General features: G+C 53.8%; 1 protein-coding gene across 7 annotated transcripts in view; it reads right to left on the bottom strand.

The window, feature by feature from the left end:
• The window catches only part of CHST15 (carbohydrate sulfotransferase 15), a 99,384-nt gene extending 85,939 nt beyond the window's left edge, over positions 1 to 13,445 (bottom strand). For 6 of the 7 annotated variants that reach the window (XR_014016607.1, XR_014016608.1, XR_014016609.1 and 3 more), the window contains exon 1: positions 13,344 to 13,445. The gene's annotated coding sequence lies outside the window, so the exon portion shown is untranslated. Of the gene's footprint in view, positions 1 to 12,241; positions 12,309 to 13,343 lie in introns of those variants that run through there. The other variant, XR_014016611.1, reaches the window with a different exon arrangement.
• Between the last annotated feature and the right edge of the window lie 795 nt (positions 13,446 to 14,240).

Below are 14,240 nucleotides of genomic sequence, written 5' to 3'. Positions count from 1 at the left end.
CAATCATTCTTTCCCATGGGCTGGGTTCTGGGGATATAACCTTGAGTGAGACACACCTCCTCCCCTAAAGGGACAAATAACTTTCTAGTGGCAGAGAGGGAAAGGAGGTAATTCCTGCACTGACCAGCTAAGGGCCAAGGAGACTCCTGGGTCTCTGGCTGGGCCATTCATGCAGAGAAGGAAACCAGAGCTAAAATCCCACAGACGCTGCAGTGATGGAACATGTATGTTAGTTACATCCAGGGAATCTGATCAAGAAACCCCAAGAGAGTCACCGTTGAGGACAGACTGCGGACAGAAGAGGCTCACTCCTGAGATCTCTGCAGATTATCTGTCCCCCATCTGTGCCATGGAAGGACTGGAAATCCTCCTCACGAGAACAATTACAATCACTGCTACGTTCCATCTTAACTAAAGAGCTTAACACACGCACCCACGTACGAACGTGAGCACATGTGAGCACACAGGAGCACACACACACAGATGCCCTGGGCCAACCCCTGAAGAACTCATGTAGGACTGGAGCATGCATATTTCTTTCGAAACGCCCCATAGGAGTTCTGATGTGGCACCCTGGATTTAGAGTCAAGGAGCCTCCTGCCAAGTTTCCTTCTGATCACAGTTGTAGAGGTCAGTGATAACAGCGTGAAATGTATCCAGGAGGATCTCAGCAGGTGAGCTTTCCTAAGCATGGAGAACACTGCAGTCACAAAACAAAAGCTAGGGGGCTTCCCTGGTGGCGCAGTGGTTGAGAATCTGTCTGCTAATGCAGGGGACACGGGTTCGAGCCCTGGTCTGGGAGGATCCCACGTGCCGCGGAGCAACTGGGCCCGTGAGCCACAACTACTGAGCCTGCGCGTCTGGAGCCTGTGCTCCGCAACAAGAGAGGCCGCGGTAGTGAGAGGCCCGCGCACCACGATGAAGAGTGGCCCCGCTTGCCACAACTAGAGAAAGCCCTCGCACAGAAACGAAGACCCAACACAGCAAAAATAAAATAAATAAATAATAAACTCCTACCCCCAACATCTTCTTTAAAAAAAAAAAAAAAAAGCTAGTCTGTGGCGGGGCGGGGTGTGATGAATCGGGCAATTGGGATTGACATATATACACTGATGTGTATAAAATCGATGACTAATAAGGACCTGCTGTATAAAAAAATAAATAATATAAAATTCAAAAAAAAAAAAGAGAGAGACAACCAAGAGCTAGAGCGAGGCTGAAGGATAAGGTCCAGACAACAGACTGGTGGTTGTTGCGGGGCAGGGAAGGCTGAGGGGAGGGGAAATGAGTGAAGGGGTCAACAGGTACAAACTTCCAGTTATAAGATACATAAGTTCTGGGGAATCTAATGTACAGCATGGTGACTATAGTTAACAATACTGTATTGTGTTTTTGAAAGTTGCTGAGAGTAAATCTTAAAAGTTCTCATCACAAGAAAAAAAATTGCAACTACGTGAGGGGATGGATGTCAGCTAAGCCTATCGTGGTGATCATTTTGCAATATAAACACATATCAAATCATTATGTTGTACACTTTAATACAATGTTATATGTCAATTATATCTCAATAAAACTAGAAAAAAAAAAGGAAAAAACAAAAGCTAGTCTGGGGATTCAGCTCAGCACCCCGGGATGCACCCCCAGCCCTTGCAACACACCCACCCGGGAGAGCTGCCCGCAGGTCCCGCACATTTCCTTCCTTGCTGTGGTCCAGCCTAACTCTTTAAAAAACAACTTTATAATGTACCCTGGAGTCACAATCACAGCCCCTTGTTTATGGGCTTGGCCAGATCAGATAAAATTTCATTCTCTGAATTGGTTCCTAATTTAATTACTCTCCGGATAAGCGCTGGCCTCCCGTAGCTGCAGGGGAAGGACTCAGGAGGCACTGGCGCCAGGAGCCACGAGCTGCAGTTCTCGTTTGGCAGCTGGTGGAGGATGAGTTGTTCTGGGGCCTTTGCAGATCAAAGGGGATTAGAATAGTGGGCTTGGGCCAGGCGGTCACCGTCTGTCCACCCAACCAGCCTGTGTTTATTGTCCCCAGCCAATCAAGAGGGTGACCTGTGGTTTTACTAAGCACTCAGGGAAAACGTTCAGGGTAACTGGACTGACTCTGAAAACCCAGATTCAGTCCTGACTCTGTGTGGCCTCTCTGGGCTTCGGTTTCCCCATCTACAAAATGGGGCTAGACTATGTTTCCCTGAAGCCCTTTCCAAACTCTAAAATTCAGACAGTTCAGGTGGGGATCAGAACCTCATCTGAGAATCAAGCCTTCTCTAGGGCCAGGGAAAAAGCATATAAAAAAGTAAATGAGAGGGCTTCCCTGGTGGCGCAGTGGTTGAGAGTCCGCCTGCCGATGCAGGGGACACGGGTTCGTGCCCCGGTCTGGGAAGATCCCACATGCCGCGGAGCAGCTGGGCCCGTGAGCCATGGCTGTTGAGCCTGTGCGTCCGGAGCCTGTGCTCCGCAACGGGAGAGGCCACAACAGTGAGAGGCCCATGTAACGCAAAAAAAAAAAAAAAAGTAAATGAGGGGCTTCCCTGGTGGCGCAGTGGTTGAGAGTCTGCCTGCCGATGCAGGGGACACCGGTTCGTGCCCTGGTCCGGGAAGATCCCACATGCCACGGAGCGGCTGGGCCCGTGAGCCATGGCCGCTGAGCCTGTGTGTCCGGAGCCTGTGCTCCATAACAGGAGAGGCCACAGCAGTGAGAGGCCCGCGTACCACAAAACAAAACAACAAAAAAAGGACAGGCTGAATGGGCAAAAAAGTCTGTTGCATGATTTGGGAGATTGGGATTGACATATATACACTAATATGTACACAATAGATAACTAATAAGAATCTGCTGTATAAAAAAATAAAAGAAATAAAATTCAAATTAAAAAAATCAGATGAGAACTTCGTAAAATAAATATATATACACATAAATACACACACACACACACACACACACACGTCTCCCTAAACAATCCTATACCTTCATAACTGATCCAAAGGTACATAAACCCCCACACACACACAGAAAAAAAGAAACTGCTGACTTAAAAGTGGGCAGGCCTGCATTTTTCTATTGATTTGCTTCAGTTTTAACAGCCAAAAGCAAATTTATTTTCTACCATATAAATGGCAACTGAGGTTTCATCTACTTTCCAATACATCATTTTTCTTCTCTGAGCCAAATTGTGAACAATGCAAAAGATCCATGGATTTTCAGCTGTCGACCCATGGGCAAAAGATTTTTTTTTTTTTCCTGGAAGCTATTTCCAATAAAGAGGCCACATTTGTTAAGGTCACTCTTCCCTTTTGTGTATCTTTCCATATCTAATTTCTCACAGAAACTGCTACAGAGCAGGTATAAACAGCTTTTCAACGTTAGGGCAACACAGATATCAGGCTGATCCCACTTTCATTAATCGGAGCCTTCTTTCATCCTCTCATTTAGTGCTGCTGATAACTTTCTTAGCCAAGTTCAACATGTCCTAAAAGCAGCTATTTCCTCTGACTTTCAAAATAGTGCGCTTGGATTACTGGCCTGAAGTGGGGTTGGATGGGGCCTTCCTGGAACTATTATCTTTATAGAGAATTGTGACAGAATAAGGGAAGGTCCCACCAGTGAAGGTCAGGCTACAGATGACCAAAGAAAAGGCAATCGTGAGCTTCCCACGGTTCAAGAACACCCAGGTACACAGGAAGATGGTCCTCCCTAAGGACGCACCATCTCTAAGCCCAGACGGTGTTTCTTTCAGACAAGAAATACTGATGGGTCAAAGCAAGAGGCAAACAGGGGAAGTTTAGTGCTTAATGCTGGATGGTACACAGGCAGCGTGGGCCTACAACTCAGCTCTCCACGCCCCTCCCCTCAGACCACCACCCTGCTTTACTTCCTCCCCGGGGTGGGGTTCAGCATCCTGGGACCCCAAGCAGAAAGATGCTTGAAACTCCTATAGCCAGGACACCATGCCCTTTGCAAGACAGAGGAGGAGTCCTGCTACCCCCAAACCGAGTCCCAGTCCTAAGGCAACAGTGCCCAGTGGGAGAGGAGGTGTTGGTCCCACCAGAGAGAAGGGCCCTGGGCTGGCTGGGATGCCAGACAAAGGAGGTCCTGGTAGCAGGCAAACAGAGGTCAGAGCTGGGGTCCCCGGCCCTGCCAAGACCCCCCTGGGTCCCCACTCATTTGTCCTTCACGCTGTGATGATAGGGAGGTTTCCAGGCAGGGGATGAGCCTGGATTCAGGGCTGGCTTATGGACTAGGTTGGCCCTCTCCAACAGACCAGACATCCCCCCACTCTGTATGTGTTGAGACTCTGGAGAGAGGCTTTCCATTGAGGGCTGCCAACAGGGAGTTTCGAGAATAAACCCACCCACCCAACACACACACACACACACACACACACACACACACAGTGCCAGGCGCAGAGGCCCTGGCCCAGCCCGACTGCAGCCCCCAATCTCTCATTCCAAAGAAGAGGGCAGAGACCAAATAAGTGGTGATATCCTGCCTCCAGCAAATGTCTGACAAATCTGCACTTTTCTTCATGGAAAATTAAAAAGCTAAACGGCCCCAAGAATCTGATGGAGGAGGACATCCTCCAGGGGCCCTCAGACTTCATCCTTGAACCAGAAACGAGATGGCGGAAAGAACACCCATCCCCGCCTTCTTCTCACATCTTCCTACAGCAACAGCAATTCTGAAATCAGGTGTCTGGTGACATGACCCAGAGATGAGCCAGCTGCGGCCAACTCCCACCTGGATGTCTAGGAAACTGAGGACAGAGAAGCCAGCCGGTCCCACGGGACCTGGGCCAAAACTTCGCCCTGCCCGGGGTGGTTGCAACTTAACAGACAGCGTGATCATAAGTGTCTGTCGGGAAACCCAACTACTTGGCCCAATTCCCCGGGGCAACTCTGCTTTCTTGTAATCCTGGAGATCCCTTACGTGCACAAAGCAAATACGGTTCTGTGTGTGTACATTTGGAAGACTTTATATAAACAGGTTCATGAATCAGAGGCAGTAATCCTCTGTAGACCAACAGTCTGATTTTTGGTTTGGAAATTATGGTCCCTATAAATACACGCCAGGACATACTTTATATTTTTAATGCAAATATTTACATTCCAAACAAAGGAGCATGGAACTTAAAGACAAGCTATTTATACTGGCCATAAGAAACACTGACGGCCTCCACATTTCTATCCTGAGTAAATGGCTCCTGCTTCTATTTCTGAAATACCAAGCAAAATTCCATAACGTTTATCCCCAAGACTCTCAAGACACGAAAAACTGTGGTCACTACCTGTTAATAGCCCAAAAATCTAGTGTCAGGAAATCCAAGGTTATTACATTAGGCTCTTGACTCCTTCAGAAATTTAGTGACAAGCATTAACTCTCCTGCACCATGCTGCCAAATTGGGGATACTTTTCTGTCTTCTGGGGGCATACCCAGGGGCCCACATGAAATCCATCACAGCCCTTTCTCCAGGACTAGCTGGCTTTTGATGCATTAATTCAACACATGACAGTCTCTCGTGACTGAGTGGGCCCCCAGACAGCCTCCTCATCCTTGAGAGGCTTGCTGGGCCTGGGTGAGTGGACCACACCCAGGAAAACTAGAAAGAACGTGGTATAAAGTAGGTCGAGTTCAATAGCGTAGAATTGCAGACGCTCAGAGGAGGATGGTAACACCTGGATGGGAGGATATGGAGAGATGGTAAGAATTACTGGCAAAGCTTCCCGAAGGTGGTGATGGGAGTGGGGGCAGGGGGATGATGAAGGTTCAGGCCATGCAAAGAGGGGGCTGGATCCACAGCTCCCCTCTGGGATGAACCAGGAGGGAGAACCAAGAGGAGGCAGAAAAGGCTCTCCCACTCAGGCTACCAGGCTGCCAGCCAGCCAGTGGCTCCGCGGGCACCCCCAGCCTTGTAAATTACATGTGTATTACAAAGGCTAATCATTATCTCAATCTGGCTAATCACTGCCATGCTCTGCAGATAACAAGGCCTGGTTAACAGGCTCACTTCCTAATCGCAATGTCCCCCTCAATATCCTTATCAACTGCATATCTAATGCTGCCCTTATCAGCTTATGCCTAATAGGTGCCATGTGCCAGCCCCAAACCCCCGCCCCCGCCCCCCCGTGGGTCAGGCCCTGGGCTAAGTACTTATTATTTGCTGTGTGTGGAGGTGGGGTGGGGGATGGGGGGTATCTTCTTGCCCACTCCTGATGTTTCCTTCCTCGTGGAGAGAGCGCCACCTGTGTACCACCACTTGTGTCTACACCTGGTGGTGTCCATCCACCCCTATCCCAGGAGTGTGCGAGGAGGAACTAGACATAGGTAGCCTGGCCTTGCCTCTTCCCACACAGAGCAGGCACTGCCCCCTGCTGGCTGCGCTGTGGAGGAAGGGGGCTGCCCCAGGGAGAGGCTGCCGCTTTCCCACTCGACCTGTGACCCAGGGGAGGTCAGCCGGCCTAACTGCCCACTCCTCACTTGAGGATTGCGATGCCCACGTGCCCACCGGTCCAATCACATTCTACTATGTCTACTTCAGTCGGGAACAAACCTTGCATTTTTACCTCCACCCATCTCTCTCCTCCCCTCTCTCTCAGTAGGTTCAGAACTTGGCCAGGAAAGAGGGATTCAGTTTGGGGAGCTCCCTTGAACCCTAACTTGTACTACTGGTACTCAAACTACACTACAAGGACAAGGTAGAGATTATTAACCCCACTTTACAGATGAGGAAACCGAGGCACAAGGAGATTAAACCACTTGCCCAGGGTCATGATCAAACACAGGTCAACGTGGTGCCCAGGCTCACCCCACCACCTCCAAGGGTCTATACAGGATTCAACACCCAGGCTAAAAGAACATCCGCATGATGGGCACCAAACGTTTGGTTGATTGGAAAATGAAGGTGCTGGCCGAACTTACTTCATCCAGCCCGAGTCAGTTAGCGTGTGTCACAAAGGGCAGACAGAGCTGCCCAGACCCCTTTCAACAAGGGGTGAGAAAATAACACACCTTCACAGACCTCTCAGACTCTGAAATGCACCTTCTAACATCACAGCAAATGTGCCATGGGCCCTGGCCCTTGGGGCAGCTCCTACAAGGGCACCGCAGAGTGGGACACAACTTCCCCCAAGATCCAGGGCTGCCCCGAGAGGGATAGAATGGCCAACTCTCAGGCCCTTTCCCCCTCAGAGGCCACTCCACTATGTTTTCGACCACAGGGAGCATAAAGGGCCAGCAAGCACATACTCCATTTCAAGAGAAGACGTGAAACCACCAGGTTCCCGCATATCACTGGAAAAAACAATTGTGCCTGCCGTGTAATCTAATTATTTGCCCATGTTGGGGTATTTTCCAGGCACCTGGGTAACTAGGCCGCCTGTTTCAATATTTTTATCACAAACACAATTCTGGAAAGTGTCCAGGTTTCCATTATAATGATACTCTCTGCTTTTGAGGATCTACCAGCCTCACTTTCTTCAGAGACCTGAAAGGTCTGGACCAGGACAATCTCTAGAAATGTAGCATAGGTGTCAGGGAGAGCCTTCCCCGGCAAAAAGCACCCCCCACCACACACACACACCTGCTCAGGACTCTCTGAAGCTTACAGTGGTGCTCAAGATGTAACATTCAAAAGCCAGCCACCCCAGCACCATTTCCTGGTCTGCCCTGGGCTTAAGCGCATCTCATGGGAGCACAGCCAAACTGACCTACAGCCTGTCCACAGCGTTCCGCTGGAAGCATCCCAGAGGGCAACTGTGGATCCAGCCCCCTCTTGGCACAGATGAAGAATAGCCCAGAGAGGTGAAGCCACCAGCCTGACTAGAACCCGATGTGTCCTGGGGCTCCTGGCCTTACGGGGTGTCAGAGAAGCCCTCTGAGGTAGAATATGCTAGAATTCCACCCCCCCACACACACCAAGAAATATACACATCTACATAAAAAACTGTACGTGCAGTTTCAGAGAGAGCAGAGACGTCCCCCGTCCCTGGTTATGAGCTCTAGAGCTAAAGAATACCACAAAAGCCGATGTTTCTTAAGCACTTACTGTATGCCAGGCACCACTCTAAGTGCCTGGCAGGTATGGTCATGTATAGGACCCCAGCTCTCAGGCCAGGGGTGACGTCGCCCCAGACCACTCCAATGTCAGAGTCGCTAACCCAGGCTCCTGCGCACTCAGGGCAGCACTGTGTAACTCTGACTTGCGCAAGTTCTGCTTCGCCCACTACTCTGAGCGCAGCCTCTCAGCTCCCACGCACCTGGCCCTGGGCCTGCACCTGGAAGAAGGCGTAAATGCTGCATGTAGCTGCTGCTGATGAAAGAGACTGCTCGCGTTTCCTGTACATCCGTTTCGAAATCAGCAGAGACTGGGAACCTGCTTTCTTTTGCCACCTCCCCGCCCCTTACCACTTGCTGATTCACACCCGCCTTCCCCTTCTAGAGCCAGGATTGTTTTTCTCAACCTCCAGCCTCATCTCCCTCCTTCCTCCACTGCCATTCCGTGCTCCTCGCTCCTGCACATCCGGATGGCTGAAAGCTTCTTCCCTGTGATCTCCAAGAGCCTCCCTGCCCTCTGATTGAGACAAAGGAGGACACCTGTCTGACCTGGCTGGCACAGGGCCAGCTGGGAATCAGTAGGGGCCCAGCAAATGACAGCTGTTATGACCAAATGTCTTCCTCCCCAACCCCCGTACTTAAAAAATATATATATTCTGTATTGGCCCAAATCCACACAAAACCTTTACTTTTCTTCCTAGGTATGGAGACTGGATACTCAGTAGATAACTGCCACCTCTATGCTTCATTTCATGCTGTGAAGACACGGGTCTACACATAAATCATCTCGTCCCAGTGCTTCATTTTAAAGGATGAGCGTCACAGGAAGGAAATCAGACCCCAGCACTTGAGAACAATAACGAAAGACCGTGTGCAAGTCCAAACAGTCTCCCAGTACGTCGTTAGCTAAGTGAGAAGACAGGCTCTGGATTCACAGCAAAGCAACACAGTTCCGGCGGAACTCAGTCAACATCACCTGAGCATCCCGACTTTCAGGTGGATGCACTGTTCTCACCAGTGGCTGAAAGTGTCGCTTCTAAATCACGTGCTGCTGAAGAGATGCCCAGTGACAGAGTGCTCACACAGTGACACTCCCAGGCCAGCTACGTTTCAAAATAGTTTCTGTTTTTAGAATTTAAGGAAACTCCTTTCTCACACAAATGCGTCCCAAATGACACCTGGCAATCCAGGGCCTGCTGAGACCTGGGGACCAGGACAGGGTCTGGATACAGGGACAGGAAGCAAGAACTCCCCACCACAGCGAATGTCCATTCATCTAGGAGTTTCCAAGAGGCTCCAGCCCAGCAGAGTGGGATGAAAGAGCCGGCCCAGGAGCTGGAGAATCAGAGACCTGGGCTGACTTGCCACTTCTGGGCTGTGTGACTTCAGACCCACTGCTCCGAGCCTCAATTTCCACATCAGTAAAAGGAGACTCCTCCTGTACAACCCACCTCTCTCTTTCCTTGCCTCACTGTCCTGCCCACCTTTGAACGCAGCTCGCTGTTCAGTTGTCCATCAGGTACAGGCATTTTTTCCTGCTCCCTTCCTACAAGGGCTGGGACTCTGTCTTATCATGGTGTACTATTTGATAATGAAATTATATGAAAAGTTTTAGGCACGGTGTCTCTTTCCACATGACAAGAATTCATCGCTTTGCAAAGCAGAAATAGAGACACAGATGTAGAGAACAAATGTATGCACACCAAGGGGGGAGGGGTGGTGGTGGTGGGATGAACTGGGAGATTGCGATTGACATATATACACTAATATGTATAAAATAGATAACTAATAAGAACCTGCTGTACAAGTAAATAAATAAATAAAATTTTAAAAAAAAGAATTCATCAAATAGCTATCGAATGGATGCATGACACACAGCACCTGAAACAGCCGGGCACATGGCCACAGGCACATCGGGCTCCCGTCAATTCTCAGTCCCTCGGCCTCGGGGAGATGCGATCCCCATGGCCTGTCAGGTGTCACATGTCTCTGACAGTGGGATGCCCTCCCCAGTACACAGACACAGGGCCAGATGTCAAGCTTCAGACCTCCTGGCAGAGTACTCACCCCACCCCCTACTTGTAGTACTGGAGCCCACACTTAAATGTCCAGGCTCGAGAATTCTCTTGAAAAGTAACAAGACCTGTCAAGTCGATTTTTTTTTTTTTCCCCAACTGTCTGGAGCTGAGCCAAAGCTGCCCTCCTTAGGTAGGGCATGTGCTCACCTGCCCAGGGCATCCCCAGAGTGTCTCCCCTCTCCCCATCCCCTAGAGCTAGCCCGGATGCGGATGCTAGCCATGCCATCGGCAGATGCTAGGCAGATGCTAGCCAGGCCACCTCCAGCCAGGCCCTAGGTGGCCTTGGACAACCACAGTCTAATCACAACCCAGCCCTAACCTAAAGCTTCTGCTAGCACAGGTTCCAAGAGCCTGGGGCTCCCGCGGCCCAGCTGGTTGACTTGGAGTTTCTTTCCTGCTCTTTCTCCAGACACCAAATAAGCAGAGTCCACTTCCCAACCTCTCCCAAACTTTCCTGTAAACATAGCCTCTTCCAGATGCGGGGATTAATCTTCTCTCCTTCAGGCCAGCGGAAAATCAAATTCCTCACCTCTTCTGGCCAGGGGCAGCAGCAACAGAGGAGAAGAAAGGTGCAGACACAGAGGCCTCACGGCAGCCACTGTGACAGTGCTGGGATGCCTGGCCATCTAACCATCAAAGAAAAGCAAGGCTCATGTGGGATCCACTATGGACAAACCCACCTCTCCACCTCCCACACGCAATATCCTGGATGAATTAACCCTGCTCACTGCAGTCATACAATACCCAGAGAGAAAAAACACAAAAACATTATTGAGTTTCCCTCAGAGGGCCCTAGAAATGGTTCTCCCGGGGAGCTGGACCTGGGAGGGAAGAAGAGCCCTGCAGCTCCACTTCTGGCTCAACTACGCACCTATGCACTGAGAGAGAGAGACCACGGCAAGCTGCTTCACCTTGCTGGCTCAGTTTCCGCATGCAGCAGGAGGCAAGGAAAACATTTTCCTGCCAATCTTTCAGGAGTATTAGAGACAAAAACGTATTTGATTAAAAACTACCTAATAAAAAGGCATTTTTATGCCCATGCTATTTTGAACAAAATCATATGTGATTTGTACCTCAAGACAGCCTGATTCAACGTACAGTTGGTAAAATTAATAAGTGCCACGTTCTAGAAGGAAGGGTTCCTGATTTTGCACCATTTGGAAGCGGGGCGGGAGTAGGAAAGCTGGGCATGGAAAATGGTGTGCGAGGTTCTAGAGGAACTTGGGGCAAATCTCCAGGCCTCAGTTTCCACCTGGGCGTCTCAGCGGGTGCACGTGCCCCCGGGCTGCTTTCTGCTCCAACATCGGCTGGCTGCCCTCTTAGGAACCGCAGCTGATAAAGAGGAGCTGGGGCCCTGCGAAGCCCTCGGCTCAGCCTCCAGAACAGCGCGCCACATCCCTTGCCGGGGCGTCCTGCGGCTTCCTGGACATACAACCTCATTCCCCAGAACTCCGTGCCATCAACTCACCCTACGTGAATGCAGCGAAGGGCCTCGGGGAACCGGAAAATGGGGGCCGGAGGAGCGAGTCTCAGCCCCAGCCTTTGCCGCCTCCTTCTCGAACCTCCCTGCTCGAGGCGCGGACGTCCAGCTGCTACAGCCGGCACCCGAGCCCCAGCCTTCAGTCCACACCCGCCGCTCCAGCCCCGCGGGCCGACCCCGGGCGCTGGGCGGACGGGCAACGTGGGCACCAGGACCGCGACGGGGCGGTCAAGCAGCCGCGCCCAGGACCCTGGAGGCTCCAAATCCTAAACACACACGCACACACAAGCGCGCGCGCCGGCCAATCCGTTCGCCCGGAGGAGTCGGAAGGCGCTTCCACAGCTCTTCATTCATTCCCCCAAAGGCGAGGTTCCCTTCTCCCGGGCGCCTCCATCCCAAGATCCTAGGGGGCTCCAAGGGGGCCAACTGCGCCACGAGCCGCCCGCCATCCGCCCACGGCCGCCGAGTCCTCTCCACCCGCACACACAACCCAACAGACTCGGGCTCCATCACGATCGGCAGCGTCGCCCCCGCGCAGGGGCCGTTGCCACCCCGGCTCCCCACAGCTTCGTCACCCCGCAGCCCCACCGCCCGGCCGCCCCGCCGCGCCACTCGGCTCAGACCTGCAGCGCTCGGCTCGCCGCGCCCAGGCCGGCCGGGAACGCCGCCGCCGCCGCCGCCACCGCAGCCGGGAAGCGCTGGCTACTCCGGAGTCACACCGCCTCCTGAGCTGCGGCGGGGCGCTGGGAGGGGGCAGGGGGCAGGGGGCGGGGAGGAAGGAAGAGGGAGCGGGGGCCAAAAGTTCAGGCCGCCCCGGGCCTCGCCGCGCCCCCGTCTCCTCCCAGGCCCGCCCCCGCGGTCCCCCTCCCGGAACCCGGTCCCACAGGCTTCGGCGCCTGGGAACCCCCCCGCAAAGCCTCCCCTCCCTGTGCGGCCGCAGGACTGGAGCCGGGGCGAGGAGGCGGTTCTGAACCGGAGTCCGGGAAAGAGTGGCAGATGCACACCTACCTGCCCCGGGCCGCGCCTGGAAACTTCCCAGAAGTGCGCCGGGAAGCGGAGCGCAAGGCTGGGGAATCCCCACCCCCACCCCCATCCCCACCCAAAGCGCGCTCTTAAGGAGAAAGCACCGATCTGTCGGTCCGTCGGTCCTCCGCCTGCAGCGCGCCGCCCCGATTCCGACTCCTGGGGTCGTTCTCCTGGACAGCCACCCCGTGCGTGCCCCGTGGCGTGCGCCCCCCGCCGGCCTCCGGCTGTCCGCAGCGCCACCACCCCGCCGCCGAGTCCCCCGTCCCCGAGCTCCGACCGCATTTTCCCGAGGCGGGGAGGGGGGCGTGCGACCCTTCCCGCGGGGTCCCCAGCGCGCGGGGCGCCCAGAGCGCGGCCAGAACCGGCGGCGAGGGGACGCCCTCGGCTGGGGGCCGCGGTTGCCTCGGGGAGACTGGGCCGAGGGTCGCGGGGCCCAAACCTGCCTCGGCTCCGCGCGCTCGCAAGTTCATTGTCTGCCTGGGCCGTCGCCGCCGCCGCCGCCGCTGCTGCCGCCGCGCCGGGAGCGCCGCGGGGAGTGAGGCTGCGCGCAGCCTCCGCCAGCCCGGACTCCCTACGCCCAGCCCGGGCCGCCCCCGGCGCTGCCCGGCCAGAACGCGGAGGGGCGCCGGAGCCCGGAGCCAGACACCCACCCGCGGCTCGTCGCCGCCCCCGCCGCCGCGCCTGGCACCCAACTTGTACCTGAGAAGCCCGAGTCCAGCCCGGGAGCCTCTTCGGCTCCGGGTCCGCGGGAGCGCGCCCAGCCCCGCGCCTCGAGCCCCTCATCCAGGGCGCGTCAACCTGACTCCCCGAGCGCAGGGAGGAAAAGTTTGGGAGTGACGTGCGGATGGCGAATGAAACATCCGAAAAGAACCCTCCCCCCGCCCCATGTCGCGCTGACACACATCAGCTCGAGTCTGGAATGTGAGAAAAAGGCGTGTGCGCGGAGCGGTGGGTTTGGTTCCCGCCCCCTCTCCTTCCAAGTAAACACGGCTTGTGCGATGCGGTGATTCCAAATAGAAAGCAAACCGAAACCCCGAAAGTCTGCCAATGACACCCTGCCAGGGACATTTTTAACGAACTTGGCGGTCTGGAGCCAGCCCATACGTTGATATTCAAGGCCACGGCGCTGGTGGGTTCCGCGCCCTCTGTTGTATTTTTGCATCCCGAGAAGGCTCTCCCCGGCTCTTCGGCCCAGCCTGTTTGCTTCCACGGTGAGCGAAGGCTCAGCGGGACCCCGATCCCGGCGGGCCGCAGCGGCCCAGGGGGCGGCAGCTCCAGGAAACCACCTGGGCTGCCCGAGGTCAAGGAAGCAGCACCAGTGGTCCACTCCCGGGCTCTTGACTGAAGATACCGTCAGTTAAAGAAAAGACACTTTGAATTCTGGAAGACTCGACTCAAGCCCGGCCTCTCAGGAAACAGGTCCAAGGGACAGGAAAAAAAAAAAAAATCCTTGTCCTCAGTCACACAGCCTTTTGCCTGCCCGTGTCCCCATGGCTACAGTCCAGCATCTTGTCCTCAAAACAACAAAGCAACCAAGAGTGGAGCTAAAATGCTCCATAAGTGTCGAGCGCTGGCCCGCCGCTGAGGGATGCGTCC

Source organism: Mesoplodon bidens (genome assembly GCF_964165515.1).
Source record: "Mesoplodon bidens genome assembly, chromosome: 1".
In the NCBI taxonomy this organism is placed as follows: domain Eukaryota; kingdom Metazoa; phylum Chordata; class Mammalia; order Artiodactyla; family Ziphiidae; genus Mesoplodon; species Mesoplodon bidens.
The sequence above is the reverse complement of the archived record's forward strand: the minus strand, read 5'-3'. Positions and strand labels throughout refer to the sequence as shown.